We start from the raw sequence: 18047 nt of genomic DNA on the forward strand, positions 1-18047 counted from the left end.
ATTTATCTTCCGATCTAAAGCAACTATTAAAGAAAAAATACTTAAAACAACTCTTTTCAAAACCTTAGACATTAGGCAACAAGGGACAGTGAATCTGGAGAAAGCAAGGAGAGTCCTATGACTGCCCCCAGAATACCGCCTAGTGCAAAGTTCTTGGCTGATTCATATTATGGGCCAAACCAGATGAGCCAGACAACATCTCGTGTGTGTGTGTGTGTGTGTGTGTGTGTGTGTGTGTGTGCGTGCGTGCGTGCGTGTGTTATGGCAGCGGTCACATTTCATTCTTTTTCCATGTGAGCATCGTGTTATTGCAGCACCATTTGTCGAATTTTTTGTTTGTTTGCTTGTTTGTTTTGTGCTTGGGAAGTGCATGGGCCAGGAATCGAACCCGGGTCCCACGCATGGCAGGTGAGAATTCTACCACTGAACTACCTTTGCATCCCCATGGCAGCATCTTTGAATTGAAGAGACAGAGTCACAAGTCTAGAGTGGCCAAGGCAGCTAAAGTTTGCAGGGGAAAGCATTACCTAGCTACTAGTCCTAATATAAAAGTCAACTGGAGTCCCCATAAAGTGAGAAGAAAGGAAGAAGACTAAAGAAATTCTTTTAAGAAATAATGGCCATAAACTTCTCAAGTTTGAAAAAAAAACTAAACCTACACTGCCAAAATTTTTAATAAGCCCCAAGCAAAAGAAGAAAACTACACAAAGGGACATCATAATCAAAGTTCCAAAACCAGTGATAAAGAGAAATTTCAGAATTATAGATTTCTCACTAGAAAATATGTAAACCAGAAGACAATGCAGCAATATCTGCAAAGAAATGAAAGAAAAAACTTAATATCTTTAAAAGGTAGTAAACTGTTTAAAAATATATATAACAAAGAAAAACATAATAGCAAAAAATTGGGAGATGAGAAGTGGATGCACACAGTTATAAGGTACTTTTACTGCACATGAAATAGTAAGACATCACTTGTAGACAGACTGTGATAAGTTAAAGACATATAATACAAACCATAAGTCAATCACTAAAAATCCCAAAAAGTCAATAGGAGACAAAATGGATTCATCAAAATCACAAAGCTATGCAAAAGAAAGCAAAAACTGAGGGAAAAGAGTACAAAGAATAAGTCAGAAATAGAAAAACAAATAGCAAATGGTAGATTTAAACCCAATAATAATAACTACATTAAATAATAAATGGTTTAAACACACCAATTTAATAACAGATTGTCAAATTAGAGAAAAAGTGTAAGGACTAACTACATGCTGCCTATAATAAATCCACTTTAAATATAAAAAAGATTAAAATTAAAACAGAGAAAAAGATACACCATGTTAACACTATCAAGAGAAATCTGGAAGAGCTATATTTATATCAAAACAGATTTTAGAGCAAAGAAAATTAGAGACTTTAAGTTACCTCATAATTAAGGGGTGAAATCAACAAAAGGACATAATGATCTTGAACATCTATGCACCAAATAATAAATTTCAAGATACATTAAGCAAAAACTGATAGAATTAGAATTCTATATGAATTTGCAGATAAGCTTTTCCATTTCTACAAAAATGGCTGCTAGGAGTTTGATAGGGATTGCACTATATTTATAGATTGCATTAGCAAAATTGACATCTTAACAACAGGAACCCTCACACATTGGTGGAAATGTAAAATGGCGCAGCCGCTGTGTGGAAAATAGCTTGGTACTTTTTCCAGAAAGTAAGCACAGAATTACCATAAGATCCAGCAATTCCCCTAGGCATATACCAAAAAAAGTTAAAAGCAGGGACTCGAACAGATTTGTTCACCAATGTTCACTGCAGCATTATTCAAAATAGCCAAAGATAGAAACAAACCAAGGGTCCATCAACAGACTAATGGATAAACAAAATGTGGTATACCCATTCAATGGAATATAATACAGTCATCAAAAGAAGTGAAGTAGAGGTATATCCAACAACATGGATGAGCTTTGGAGACATTGTGTTTATTAAAATCAGCCAGACACAGAAGGACAAATATTGCATGATTTCTCTTATATGAAACACTCAGAATAAGTGAATACATGGAGATAGAAAGTGAAATAGAGGTTACCAGGGGTGGTGAGAGGGGGGAAATGGGAAGTTATTATTCTATGAATGTGAATTTTGGTTTAGGATGATAAATAAGCTGGTAAAAATAGTAGTGAAAGTTACACAGTATTATCAACGTATTTAATGTCATAGATTCATTCACTTAAAATGGTTAAAGTAATTTTAATATCATGTGCATTTTACCACAGTTAAAAAGAAATAAGTTCTTTTTAAAGAAAAAAACTTGATAGAACTGTAAAGAGTGGACAAATCCACAAATAGAGTTACAGATTAACAACTCTCTCAGTAACTGACATAACATACAACAGAAAATCAGTAAAACTACAGAAGACTTGAATGCCTACCTACTAATTTGACTTAATTTACAAATATAGAACTCTACCCAACAATACCAGAACACATTATTTTCAAATGTACATAGAATACTTAACAAGATGGGCCACATTCTAAACCGTAAAACAATCTTAATTTAAAAGGTTTCAGGTGACACCAAGTTTGTTCTCTGACTCCAGTAGAACTAAATTAGATATCAATAACAGCAAAGTATATGGAAAACCCCAAGTATTTTGAAACCAAACAACATATTCTAAGTAACCCTTCTGTTAATAAAAGAATTCAAAAAGGAATTTGGAAGGTGTTTGAATTGAATGAAAATGAAAACATCAAATCTATGTGATGTAGCTAAGGCAATACTTAAAGGAAAATATATAGCACTAAAATGCCTATATCAGAATAAAAGGTCTGAAATCCACGTCTTCAACTTTTACCTTAAGGAACTAAATAAAAAAGAGCACATTAAATTCAAAGCAAGAAGGGACTCACTAAAATCAGAGGGGTAAAAATCAATGAACAGAAAACAAAAACAATGGAGAAGATGAATGAAAGCAAGAGCCGGTTCTTTGAAAAGACCAGTACAATTGACACACCTCTAGCCAGATATAGGGGCAGGAGAGGACAGATGACCAAAATCAGGAGTGACAGGTGGAGGGCGATGGGGGAGGATGTGCGCAGAGGGAGAAAAGATGCTAATGCCAGGGATTCCAAGTGCTCAACAAGATTTTTTTTTTTTTTAATTCCCCTAAATTCTAGTCTTTTAACCAGGCCACATGAAACACTAAAATATTTCTCAATTCCACTAAGTGGAAATGGCATATATATATTTAATGATTAACCATATATATAACCATATATAATGGTTATATGTATATATATATATAATCATATATATATAACCAGTACTTCCAGTACCTCAAGGCTTATCTGTTATAATTTTTTCCCAGAAAACTTCTTAAACCATGAACAGGATACATTCATTTCTGTATCTGATGTGTTTTTTTTTTTTCTGATGTGTTTTAATAAGTGCCTGACATGTTCCTGTTTAGACCTTCTCCTTCCTTTCTTTCGGCAATCAAGTATTTTACCTATATTGTAGCACATACTAATCCTGTCAAGACTTCTTTAAAGGGAGAGGCTATAACTTACTCATCTCTGTTTTGGGTTAGGTAGCTTTCTCCAGAACGACTCATTAATTCAACCTGAGTATTTAGTAGCTAATATGTGCTAAGTAATATGCCAGTTGTTAGAAAAGACATGATTCCTTGGTTATTGTGGTATGGAAGATCAATAACATATCAATAAATACTCATAGTACAATATGATGTGTTGTTTTTTTTTTTTACTTTTTTATTGTGAAATACAACTTACATACAAAAAAGCAATAAATTTCTAAGTGTATTTTAACAAGTAGGTATAGAACAGATTTCAAAGTTTGGTGTGGGGTACAGTTCCATGATTTTTTGTTTTACTTCCAGCTGCTCCAAGACACTGAAGACCAAAAGAAGTACCAATATAATGATTCAGCAGTTATACTCATTTGTTAAATCCTCTCTTCTCTGCTTTACTCCTCTTTTTCTTTTCTTTTTTATGAAAAATAACATACAAAAAAGCAATAAATTTCAAAGTACATCACAATAATTAGTTGTAGAAGATTTCAAAGTTTGCTATGGGTTTCAACTCCATGATTTTAGGTTTTTACTTCTAGCTGCTCCAAGGCAACAGACTAAAAGAAATATCAGTATAATGATTCAGCACTCATCAATATGATATGTGTTGTAAGAGTGGCAAGAAAACAGAACAGAGGAGGCACTAATTCACAAAAGAGGTAATATCGGAATTGTGTTTTAAAATGGAAGTAAGAAGGAGAGAAGGCCTTCCAGATGGAGAAGACACCATTTCAATGACGAGGAAGAAGTCAGGACTTTGAGAAATGGTGGTAATTTATTGTGACTGGAACACTGAATACCTTGTTCAGAGTGATAACTCAAGTTTGAAAAAGACTGGAAAAAGATTATGAAGAGCTCTATGAACTAAAAATCCAAGGACCAATGGGAAATAGATGGAACATGCAGGACTCTTTTCTCACCGGTATAGCCTGTAGGACATGCAAAGTTGTTCTGAGGTTTTCAACATCACCTATAATTCTCCTCTGGACATTCAAACCTTTTAATCATTTGACTGGTCAGTAGGGATCACCTTGGGGAAATGTGGATTGATCTTCTAAATTAGCTCTATCATCCACCTTCTCTCCTCCTTTATACGTGCCCAAAGATTGGCTTCAAGACCTTCAGTATTAAGAAGAGCCTTATCCCTTTACTCTTGCTGCTTAAGGTGGCTATAGTTTTCATTAGGACACCCAGAGGCTTTTATTTTTTTTTTTTAATCTAGGGATGAGATAGGTACTGAAAGAAAAATAAATGAATGTTGACTAAATCTGAGAAACAATATAGTGGGTGAGAAAGGGGTGAATGCAGTCTTCAAAGACTTGAAGCATTATCAAAACAGAAAGGGATTTCATATATTTTACATAATTTCAAAAAGAAGAACAAGGAGAAATAGAAGAAATAGACGTAGGTGAGTTAAAAAAAAAATGAAGTGAACTCCCTTGGAAAATGCCAGATTTCTCAACATTTGAGTCTTTAGTCTATGAATAACCCAGATTGTAGATGTGATTCATGCACCAAAGTGGTAAGTTGGATCATGTGCTTTCTCTATAGTCTTGCTGCATTCAAAGAGTTAACGGATTTTCCTTAGAACTGACCGAAGTTCATTGGCATCTATAGGCAATGTCTACATGTATAGGAACAAAATCCAATCTTTTATGTCCTCCCTTTCTAGAGAGGTAAAACTTCTTAAAGCAGTAATCAAAGCTTATTTACTCTTCCTCACCTCCATTCACTCCTCAATACACTGTGGTCTGGCTTCTGCCCCCATTCTTGAATGAAACTATGCTAATAGCAAAATTACCTAATCCATGATTTTTTAGTGCTATTTTACTTGACCTTTTCCTCCTTGATATTACAATTCTTTCTTAGTTTTCCTTTTACTCCTATAGATTTTTCTTCTTGGTTTCTGTATCAATTGGGGTTCTGCAGAGAAACAGAACTGACAGGGTTGTACATATATATATATATATATATATATATATATACACACACATATACATACATATACATAAATATAAAGAAATTATAGGAATCAGCTTGGTTCACATGGCCATGGGGATGGGCAAGTCTGAATTCTGTAGGGCAAGCCACAAACTGGCAACTTTGAAAAAGTGATTCTGAAATATGGCACATCTGAACTCTGTAGGGCAGGCCACAAGTTAGAAACTCTAAGTGAATTTGTTTTTCCCAGGAGAAGATAGCTGGTTGAAAAAAAAGAGCAGAAATTATTTTCTGACTTCTGAAATCCTGTTTCTGCTTTTATACTTCCAAATGATTAGATGAGGAGACTTCCCTCATTGCTGAGAGCAATTTCTTTTGTTATCATAGATGTAACTGACTGATGATCGTAAAATCAACGGACGGTCTCAGTAACAATCAAGCCAGTGCATGCTGACCAAACAACTGGACTCTATAACTTAGCCAAGATAATCTCTCTTACTCGTTAATGTTTTGAACACTTGCTTTTTCCCTTCTGTCTTTATACTGATGTCTTTATCTTATAGAGAAGCAGTCAAAAAAATTTTTGGAATAAAGTGAGAAATAGGAAATTTAAAATCTGAGTCTTCATTTTTAAGCTGGTTACTTTCATTTTCATAATTATAGCTAAATCTCTTTCCCAACTTCCAGACCTATGAACCCTATAGGGAATTCCTACTAAGATATTTCCATATTAACTCAACATGCCCCAAACTAAATCTGCCATTTTCCCTCATTCTGTTCTGCCTATATTCTAGAATATCCTATATCATAAATAGTATAACCATCTTGTCCAAGCCCAAAATTGGGGAATATTACTAGGTGATTCCTCCTCCACTCATCTCTTACATCTAATTGGCCAACAAGGCTCTTTTGTAGATACCAAGTTGAATTTTTTAACTTTTTCCCCCATAACTAATGGTGGTCTTTTTTCAGCCATATACTTCATAGCTTCCAATGGTTTTCAACATTTGTACTAGTTCCTAGGATATGCTATCCTCTTTTCTGTGCTTTTTCTTGTAAACATGTATTATTACCCTGAAATCTGTGTTCACCTATACATCCACATAGCCAACTCGAGTTTTCCTTTAAGATTTTGTAAACTACCTCCTCTGAGCAGACTTCCCTAAAGTCCAGCACCATGTCAAGCTAATGACTGCTCTTAAGTACCCCAAGCATGCACTTCCTTCTTTACATACCACTGCCCAGTCCTAACATTCATTCACTTATTCAGCACATACTAAATGAACACTGATGATATCCCAGTTTTAAGAACTGAGGTTACAAAAATGGATAAGTTCATTTGAGGGCACTATGTTGCACAAAATAAGCCAGAAACAAAAGGATAAATGTTCTATGATATCACCTATATAAACTAACTATAGTGAGCAAACTCTGAAAATTACATTCAAGAACATAAGTTATCCAGAGATAGAAGATAGGCAGGAATTTGGCTATTGATGATTAAGGAGTATAGAATGTTCAATAAAGTTCATTGTAAAGGTTCAGAAAGGAATAGCACAATAGTGTGTGATGGTAGCACAATAATGAAGTGTAATTAACAAAGCAGAGTGTGAAAGGTGAAGGCTAGAATTATATATATCACCAGAAAGAAAATTAGGGGATAAAAACTGGGTCTGTGACTCCAGATGTTGCATGGAGGACAAAGATGCCTCACTCTCCCCCAGCAGCTGGAACTAGTCAAGTCTCCAATTCATCCTCCCAGGAGGACAGGAAGTCAACCTAAAGAGGGCCTCAGCACTCCTTTTTGACCTGTCCCTCCTGGGTGGCTCTGCAAGTATAAATCAGACTGACTTTCAAGATCCCTGTTAGCAAGAACATCTCTGCACTGCTAACCAAAGACCAAAACGTGAACAAGTGATGAAAAAGGGAGATACAAACAATGTAACAAGAAGGCTTTGCAGCTAGCCTTCTGAGGAGGCAAAATTACACAGGTTACCTTAGATGGCTGGACTGGTTTGAAGCTATTATGTACCCCAGAAAAGCCATGTCCTTTAATCCTCATTCAATACTGCTGGATGGGAACTTTTCTATTGTTTCCAAAGAGATGTGACCCACCCAATTGTGGGTGGTAACTTTTGATTAAATGGTTCCCATGGAGATGTGTTTTGACCCATTCAAGGTGAGGTTGCTTACCAGAGCCCTTTAAGAGGGAACCATTTTGGAAAAAGCTTCAGAACTGACAAAGCCCACACAGCCAGAGATTTTTGGAAATACAGGGACTTTTCATGAAATGAGAAGAGAAAGCCAGCAGACACACCATGTGCCTTTCCAGCTGAGAGAGGTGTCCTGGACCGATCAGCTTTATTTGAGTCAAGGTATCCCCAGATGTCTTAGTTTGGACGTTTTCATGACCTTAGAACTGTAAACTTGCAACCTAATAAATTCCCCTTTGTAAAAGCCATTCCAGTTGAGGTTTATTGTATTTAGCTTTTACAACTAAAACAATGGCCATAAGTAATCTTTCTCCTGGACATCCATCCATGTACGTGCCCAGTTTAGCAGAAATCTGGCCACCACTCAGATTCGTGACTCACACAAAAGGGTTTCCTCATGTATTGCTGAAACTTAAAAGAACACTACTTCCATAAAAGAACTTCATTCTCATATATCACAATTTAGATGCCACTCCATTGTGCTATTTCCATGGTAGAAAAAAATAAAATGTATTCATTTTTTCCAGGGTCGCAAAATGTTCATTGGATAACTATCTGGAAACTCAGAAATGTTTGAAGAAGAAAATTAAATTCTACCACAAGCTAAAAAAAAAAAAAAAAAGGGCCTTTATAACATAGCAAACCCCAGAGTGGACAATGATGATGGTTTAATTGTATAGACATAAGAGTGTTCTTATATGAACTAGAATAAACATGCGTTAATAATGCAAAGTGTTTTAATACAAATTATGTTCTATAGGTAACAGTAACACTGTACTATTCTTTCATTAATTGTAATAAAGGCACTATACCAAAGCTAAATATCTATAACAGGAACATATAAGGGACATGAGATTTTTTTCTTTAGATGAAATGAAAACAATCTCATATCAACTCTAATGGTGAACACATAACTATGTGATTATACCAAGAGTCACTGACCATAGTTAGGGTGGATTATACGGTGTAAATAAAACCTTTTTTTTTTTTTTAAATTAATTGAGCCATATAATAAAACCTAAGTTTATGCAGATCATACACCTTAGGGTGGAGCAGATGAGGAATCTTGGGGGCCATTTAGAAATCTGCTACCACAGCCACTTATATTTGTTATGATTATTGCTGTTGGCTTCATTTTCATCAAACTTTTCGCTTTCTATTTATCCTGACTTTCCATGTTTATTTGTTCACATTTCTGATCTTAAAGAGCAAAAGAGAACTACTTATACTTTTTTATTTTCTTGTTGTCTCATATGCTTTTTTCCCATTCTGCTGATTTTGAAAATTATGTACTCCAACTTTATGCTTATTGGGCTACTGATGATTAAGGAGAAAAGATTGTACAATCAAGGTACCACTGGATTTTTATCAAGCATAATCAACAATGTCATGGAGAAATGACATTAAGGACATTAGGAAACTAAATCCTAATTTCCTCCCTAAACTCAAATGTTATTGTAGTCCAATAGTCCAGAAATTCCTTTCATTTGGGGGTCTCTCAGTTTTCGTTCACTTGAAAATGTACTTATTTTTGCCCATACTTTGGAAAATATTTCACAGAAGTATAATACATGGCTATACAATCTTATGGTGGCATTTTCTTTCAGCAATTTGAAAATATCCCACCGTCTTCTAGCTGTCATTATCGATGTTGAAATGTAGGTTATCAGCCAATTTGTATTTCCTTTGTAAAGTGGTCTTTTGCTATTTTTATTAACTTCCTCAACTTTGCCTTTTTTCAGCTTTTACAGTATAGTCTAACCAATGCATTTTTTTTAACAATTATATATTTTTTAAAGATTCTACTTGGTTTTTTGATCAAATAGGTCCTTTTTTGAGAAACTTTTTGTGCTACCAACTTTTATTTCTTTAAACATTTTATACATATATAATTATATACTGATCTTTAAATGTGAAGTCTTTAGATAATTAAAAAATGGATAAGTTCAGTTCCTGCCCTATAGGAGCTTGTTGTCTATGGAAAGTCAAGATAATTGCTAAAATGGCAATATTTTTAAAATGTCAGATTCGGAAAGAAGCTTGTGCCTAGGTCAGTATGGGGTTTGAAAGGATGTACATCCCCTAGAAAAGTCATGTTTTAATCCTAATCCCATTTTGTCAAGGGAGACATTTCTTCTAATCGCTATTCAGTACCGTATGTTTGAAATTTTAATTAGATCATCTCCCTAGAGAGGTGATTCAATCAAGAGTGGTTGCTAAGCTGGATTAGGTAGATATGTGTCTCCACCCATTCTAGGTGGGTCTTGATTAGTTTACTGGAATCCCATAAAAGAGGAAACATTTTGGAGAAAGCAAAGAAGCATGATAGAGCCGCAAGAAAGCCACAACAGAGAATACAGCAGAGCCGAGAAGCAGAAAGGCCACCAACCAGCGACTTTTGGAGATGAAGAAAGAAACTGACTCCCAGGGACCTGGAAAGGAAGCTAGAAGATGATGCCGTGTTCACCATGTGCCTTTCCAGATGAGAGAGAAACCCTGAACTTCATCTGCCTTCTTGAATCAAGGTGTCTTTCCTTGGATATCTTAGATGGGATATTTCTATAGCATTGGACATTTCTCCAGCATTCTAATGCATCTATTAATGCTTTCATTGGGACATTTCCATGGCCTAAAACCTATTAACTTGCAACTTATTTAATTCCCCCTTTTTAAAAGCCATTCTGCTTCTGGTATATTACATTCTGGCAGTTAGCAAACTAGGATAGTCAGCCAAGGGGGAGGGGGTGGAGAAAAGACCTAAATGGGGAGGCATCGCCTTGAGCACATGAAGTAAGAGATTGCTTTTGGGATTGGTGGATTAACTGGGTTTCCACATCAAAAAAAAAAAAAAGTCAACAAATGCATACAGCATCTAGAAACACACATTAGGCTGAAACATTACACTGAATGCGTAGACGCAGAGACTTATGATTGCCACAAAGAGCTGCTAATGGTTCAGTGCTGAAGCAAACAGGAGAAGAAAGACCTGAGACAGGATAGGGAGACCTAAACCATTCGAAAGGCCTGCATGTTTTATCCTGGATCCAACGTGCAGCTATTAGAAAAATCTGTGCGAAAAAGGGGCGCAAGGGGGTGCAAGCGTCATCCAGTCATAGAATTCTTGCCTACCATGCAAGGGAACTGGGTTTGATTCATGGTCCATGCACCTCCCCCCCCAAAAAAAAACAATAAAAAACCAACCAACTAACAAAAATTCAACAAATGTGCTGCAATAACAGGACACTCACATGGAAAAATAATTAAACGTGACCTCATGATACAGCATATTAAAAGAGAAAAAAAAATTTATGTATATATCATCTAGCTACCAAATGGCACTGTGAGCATCTAGAGGACAAGAACAGTATCTTTTCATCTTTCCATCTCCAGCACTGGGCACAAAACTTGCCATAAATAATATATTCAACTAAATGTATAGCCAGAACTATTTTCGCCTCTGCAAACTAGAAAAAATACTAGTCACAGCCTTTTCTTAAACAATGCTCAAATTGCCTATAATCACAAATACATTGCATATATAATTACCATGCAATCATAAGTGATAATAGTATGATTCAAAAATAAAGCAAAGCGACTGCGTATTTTGCGTGTCTTTTGAAAACATCGTAATTGTTTTGTTTCCCTGGGAAACATTCACACTCTTTAATACACAGGAAAACACACCCTTTAATACACAGGGAAACACATATACCCTATATATAGCAAAGAGTAGGGGGAAGGAATGAGAAAACTTTGGTAACTCTAATTTCAAACCAAAAATTAACCACTGACAACATCCCCATTTTTATTGAATTTCTTTTCACTATTAATGAAAACCGTTTTAGAAAACGAAGCGTCAATGGAAATTAAGATGCGTTGACAAAAATTTGGAGTTGTTCATGTCATGACAAAGCTTTTGATTCTGAGCTATTCTCCAATATAAAAATAAATTTTAACCTCAAAATTTTTCAGTCATTTTACTGTTTTTTTCCACCTATTTGAAAGTTTTCTAAAAATACACTTTCATGCAGAAATATAAGCATAGTGGAGAGTTGCCACTATTAGAGATTATATGACAGAATGGAAAAAGCCAGGCTTTGGAACCACACAAACTTAAGTTCAAAACCTGGTTCTTGTGTTAAGAACTAAGTGATCCTGACTACTTCCCCCTTAGGCTCAGTTTCCTCTGGTGGTAGACAATTCCAAAATGTATCCCTCCACTGTCGTGCCCTCCCACCACATACACTCTCCACTCCTTTCCTCTTGTTCTCTGGGATCATCCCTTTGCCAACGGTTTTGATTTCAGATGAGCTCAAGCTAAGGCAAGCATAAGAATGCCTCTAACTCTTACAGGGTTGGTAAGGGATGAAATAAGATGATGTACGTAAATACAGCACTTAGTAAATTCTAGGCAATGTTCTAGTGCTTTGCATAAACTGACACATTTAAACCTCCTAACAACCCTATTAGATAGACAATAATATTATCTCTACTTTATAGATAAGAAAGCTAAAGCACAGTGAAGTTAAGTAACTTGGTCAACCTCGTATAGCTAACTAGTAGTTCAGGAACCCACACTGGTGCCCGAACTATCAGCTGGTAAAGCACACGGCATGTGCCAATTAAGTGGTGGCTTTATGTTTTTAAACTGCTACTTCATACTTAACACCAATTCTGCTGGCTGGACAATTATGAGGGACAAAACAATACAGAAAAATCAGGATCATCAATCTGCTTCTCTGATAAATTCATGTTCAAATCGGCTTTGATCTCTGAGATGAAATGTAAAGAAAAATTCTATTATATACATACTTCTCTGTAGCAGTTTGCCATCCCTACTGTCACATAAGCATAGTAGTCCAACTAAATTGATTTATATGCTGAGTTTTCCTGTGTGAGTCCCATTTATCCCATTGACTTTAACCATGGCCTCTGGCTTCAAATAGAGATTTTTCTAGCATCTATTGGGAATTCTCACTAACAGATGTCTATCTAGCTTATACATACCAAAGCTTGATACCTAAAATCCCCTTATCAAATGAGACTGCAGCCTTTTTCCCCAGCTTAAAGGCAAGTGATATCTAGGTACAAGAAATAAAGATAGAGCCCAGCAATTAAAACTCACAGGTCACAGTTCCAGGCTGTATAAGCAAGATACCGCTCTCCTGACAATGAATGAAGATAAGAAAAGTCCCTGAGGTAAGAGGGAATCCAGTCATCAATGGGTTTTCCCTTCAGAAATCTCAGGGGCCCAAGGTATCTAAAAAATGGGCCTGCTACAAATTTAGGAAGTGGAAAAAGACAAGTTGTTGGTGAACCATGTTTAGTATCAGTCCCCTTTCAGTCTCCAAATCAAAACTGCAAACTGTCATTTTAGAATTTACAGAATCTGTACAAGTGAACTCGGGGGTTTTCCTGATCTAATACCCATTCTCAGACCCACACTGGGATCACAGGAGCCCTCTTCTCACTTCTGAGATCTATAAATGCTCCAACTTTTTCCATTTACACCGAAAAAAAAAAAATGCACTGCATTTCTTCTTAAAAGAAGCTAGTCAGAATAACAGGGGTTTGATTAAGATAGCTATTAACCTACACCAAAACAATTTAACACTTAGAAAGTAAACCAAAGATTCACAGAGGGCATGTCATCAGCTGTGAGTTTATAAGATTTCTTAAGTAAAAATGCTGTTTTTCATTTTTAAATAGAGAAATCCTATAAAATATTTGATATGCAGAGATAAGGAAACAGCAAAGATTTTTTTTCTAACCATAAATAAGAATTAAAGTATTTTGTTTGTCAAAACACTGGATGGGCTAATATCTCTTGTGGTTCTAACAGGCTATTTTGGCCTTTCCCTGCTAGCTTCCCAGCCCTGACCTCAAGAAGTGAAGCCTGAAGACATTAAGTGTTGCTGGGAGATGGTTATTCTGCCTCACAAATCCAACTGCCAAATCACAGTGCAAAGGTCATTTGCTAAAGATCATACCATGTCTTAAACAATTTTATTAAACTGGGCCTGGGGAGGGGGGCGGGACAGAGTTTCTAATTATCATTAAGGAAGAAGCAAGAGTGCAGATGAATCTACCTGCACAAAGAATTACTGATGCAAGGAGGAAAAGCAGTTTCTAAAATAAAACCCAATGAATCTGGTCTTGGCCTTGACATTATTTTTAAGCTCATTTTCATACAAAGATGGCCAAATTTTCAACTTAGATGATTTTTGCAGCTGCTATTACTTAAAATGTTTCCTGAAATCTGGAATTCTAGTTTCTGAAAAGAGACAATTTCAGAAGGATTTTTTTCATAAGTTTATTATATACTCCCCATGGAAATTAGTTTTTTTTGAGCCCATTAAATATTTCCAGACAAATAACTCAGAAGCGACATGATTGCATATTTGTCCCCAAAAGAAAATTAGGTTTAGAATATATCAAACCCATTGAAAGTAAGTTATATTATAATTATATCTCAATTTACCGCAAGATTTGAGAAACATTTTATAGAATCTGTATTTGAAACAAATGTAATATTAATCCCTGCCATAACTGCCACTAAAAATCTGAAAAGATGTTCATTGTAGCACACTAAAAAAATAAACTGAGATAATCCTGCACAATTGACCTAATACTTTGTTTATAGCTAAAATAAGAATGTTAAATGAACCATGTTTAGTGGACCAACCTAATTTTCACCACACAGTTGCTATTTTAAATTAATTCACAGGAAAAATCAATTTAAAGTGCAAAAAGGTTAGTCATTTATAGGGTCTGAACTGTTCCAACATCATTAGCATGTCATTACTGTCAGGTAAAACAATTACTTTGAACATGTGCTTTAAGTCTTAGTTACACAACATGAAAGTAACCAAATTTGCATTCAGCTTACTTTCCAAAATTTCTCTGAACAGGTAAAACGTAATATAATACAGTGGTCTCATTTTACAAAGAACCTTATTAGATAATACTTTGTCCCAGGCCCACTTAAATTATTTTGTAAAATTACTAAATACATAAGCAACATATTTCAAATAATAAAAGTTCACAAAAAAAATAGTATTTCAAAATGCAATGAGTTCAAAGACATTGATTTGCCAAGAAAAACAGGCAATTGTGAGCATTCTATAAAAATATGCATAATATCTGCTCCAATCAAAACCATTTAAATCCAGGCAAACTTTGTGTTTGCATATAAAAACCAAACCTAATACTAATTGCAGCTCAGGAGACCAGGAATGACAACCAAGAAGGAGGCCAACAAAATTATTAAGTTGTCGAGGAATCTTAATTCCCATTCATTATAAATGTCTTGCATTGATTAAGAAGAATACCAAAAGATTACAAAAGTTATATTTCTGTTTTGCCTAAATTGTGACTTTAAGAAATAAAAGTACTAAAAGACAAGTATCAAAAATGTTCATATTCAAAATCATCTGCATCCATTTGAAAGCATTATCTAGTTATTGGCATAGGAATTTCATACCTAGATTTTGGAACTTGATGTTCCATGCCCTTGGCACATTATTGGAAGGCAATTAAATCTCATATAGTAGTTGCTTGTAAAAGAAAATTATGGTAGAGCAGTTTCCAACTTTATTTTATCAAGTAACATGCTATTCTATATACCAATGCTTTGAACAGTTTTAACAAGTATTTTATGCATTTACCAGAGGCATAATTATTGATGGCATTATTAAGCTATACTTAAACACTAAGGGTTAAAGTTACTTTAATATGTGGCCTGTCTGTATTCTGCTTTTCATTTATACAGCATTAATACAATTGATATTAGTTAGTAAATATACAAAACACATGATGTAAAGAGAATGAAATGAGGGGATGTTTCCTGTTTGTTCATTTCTTTTAATACATTTTGTCTTTAAATGTAAAGGGATGAGGAGAAGAGAAGTCACCTATTTTTAAATAATACAAAGAAAGACTAACATGCAACACTGTTAAAGTCAAATAATTTCAAGTTATGTTCTTGATTTCTAAGTTTCCCAAAGATGTAGTATTTTCTTCTCTTGTGAAATGATAGGACACTGGCTATGTGAATTTGAGGGTCTTATCTTTCCTTCTTTGACACTATTTCAAATGAATTAATCCATATGACTAATCACAAAAACAAACACACAGAGAGACATTATTGCTTTTTAAACTTATTTCCCTAAAATAAGAACAGGCCTCTTGGAGTTGTACAGTACACAACTTACCCCTGTGTATACGGCAGACCTGTTAACTGGTATCCTTAATCATTTTGCCTTTATTATTTCAAACAAAATCATGATATTATGATTAAGTCCCTTTTTGACAGGTCCATACTTTGGATATATTACCTATATTGTTACATGTCATAAAAGAACACAGGGCTCACGGCAACAGAGACGGAATAAATGCCTCCGTGGAATTCCAGGAGCATGAGTCATTTGACAGCGTCTCCTTGTGCACAACAAAGCAAGGGCAAGCGCAGGACTTTCTGATACACTGAAGGACAGGCACAGACAAAAGACTGATACTAGACTCTGATATTTAAGAATAAATGACAACTCTTAAAATGTGCTACAGCTCCAAAATGCTCAAGAAAATATGAAAGTAATTTTCAAAGGCCATTCCTTGATGTTTCTGTTTAAAAAGAAACATGATCTCTGAAGCCTTTGATTAAAGAAGGGTATAATCACTCTTTTTAATTTGTTCTGATTTCACCTCAAAAGAGATGCCCAAGTTCTTTTTCTCCCAGTTGGCTCTCACTTTAAACCAGAGGAAGACAAAAAAAAAAATGTCAAGTCAGTTTGAAGAACCCTCCCCCAAATGCTTGGAACTTCAGGGGTATTGACATGTACTAAATCATACTTTAAAAAAAGAAACTGAAGTTACCTACCTACCACGGAATAAGTCAGAAGAATTTTCGTTTAGGCCGTGTAACAGAGAACATGTGCAACTGTTGCCAGTATAAGAAACGGTCCTTACATCGGGAACAGAACACACACATTTCAGAAGTTATTCCTGTTGTCTACCTGCATATTCTAATATCTCTATTCTAATAACAAAGTTACATTTTTTAAAAAGAGAATTATATTGTGTTCAGAGATTGGGGTTTCGGGTCTAGAGACAATAGATTCTGCTTAATACAACATAACCACAAGAAGTAGAAAAATACCTCAGTACCACTGTGTTAATTGATAAGTACACTGCTAAATGAAAGAATGGAAAGGGGTTGAGAAAAAAGGGCAGCCAGGACAGTTAACACTCAAAAGCTGGTGAGCCTGTCCAACTAATCTGCCTGGTTTGTTTTCACAGCTTTGCTAGGAACATTTGTGGGGATGGCCCCGACACTCCCTGCAGAGCCTGAGAGCGAGTGGAGAGCCAAGATACCAGCAGCACAATGTTTCACCTGCACTGCCAGATACTCAGACAGAAAAAACACACAACAGTTTGTCAAAACAGCCATAAATGCTGCGCGCTCATTTTTCCCCCGCAGTCCCCCGGTCCTTGCTGCCAATGTACACGGCCAGGTTTATCTAAGGACTAGAGAGATCCTCTTTTAAATTCCAAGCAAGGTGGGGATGATGTGACACATGAAGGGAGCTGGAATGCTCCCCGGGGAGCCCGGAATCTACCTGGAAAAGGCTGTGCTAGCCACATTAAGGCAATTTCCCATAGCACTCAAGCCTTAGTCAGCACCTGCACGGTGAAATGACTCAGACACAAGGAAACCATCAGGATCGAGGAGGAGTTCAAAGCTTCGTGGGAGAGCTGGTCCTTTTAATTCACTACCCACCATCTCCACCACCCAACCACCCCCCCCCCAGCACAGCCCAAATCACATGATTAAAAACATAATAATAAGCCTGCAAATAAACCTAAGGCAGAATTCGTCTGCCTTTGTCTTCCCTTTTGTTAGCACGCAAAGCAAGCATCAGGATTGCCTTTGTTGGGTTTCCAATCCATTGCCAGCAGAAGCCCATGTGATAAGAACTTTTTGATTAAGCTCTAAATCTTTGGCACATATCAGCAAAGCCTAATTATGAAAGATCTAATAATATGTTCCTTGTGTTTCTCTGACAACCACATGCACCACTATTCAGCAGTCCTGATGCTGTTGGGAGTAAAGAGAAGGTACTGACACTACATATTACTGCACGGGGGGGGGGGGGGCAGATTTCTTAGGCCTTCCACACATCAAGGAAGCTGAAGTCTTCATTAGCGATGTACCTAGTGAAAACGAAAACAGGTTACACACAAAAGCAGTTTGTTTAAAGTAAGTTTTTGTCAGGGGGGAAGAAAAGTGTGTT

The 18047-nt window shown here is 35.8% G+C and overlaps 1 protein-coding gene across 31 annotated transcripts in view; it reads right to left on the minus strand.

Moving 5' to 3' along the window:
* Positions 1 to 18047, minus strand: part of LOC143681536 (uncharacterized) — a 499706-nt gene that overhangs the window by 400384 nt on the left and 81275 nt on the right. For 4 of the 31 annotated variants that reach the window (XR_013174698.1, XR_013174700.1, XR_013174699.1 and 1 more), the window contains exon 1: positions 15969 to 16184. The exons of 1 other annotated variant lie outside the window; for it this stretch is intronic. The gene's annotated coding sequence lies outside the window, so the exon portion shown is untranslated. Of the gene's footprint in view, positions 1 to 15968; positions 16219 to 18047 lie in introns of those variants that run through there. 26 more of the 31 variants (XR_013174694.1, XR_013174695.1, XM_077158643.1 and 23 more) reach the window with 17 other exon arrangements.

The sequence above is a fragment of the Tamandua tetradactyla genome, chromosome 4 (assembly GCF_023851605.1).
Source record: "Tamandua tetradactyla isolate mTamTet1 chromosome 4, mTamTet1.pri, whole genome shotgun sequence".
Classification (NCBI taxonomy): Eukaryota; Metazoa; Chordata; class Mammalia; order Pilosa; family Myrmecophagidae; genus Tamandua; species Tamandua tetradactyla.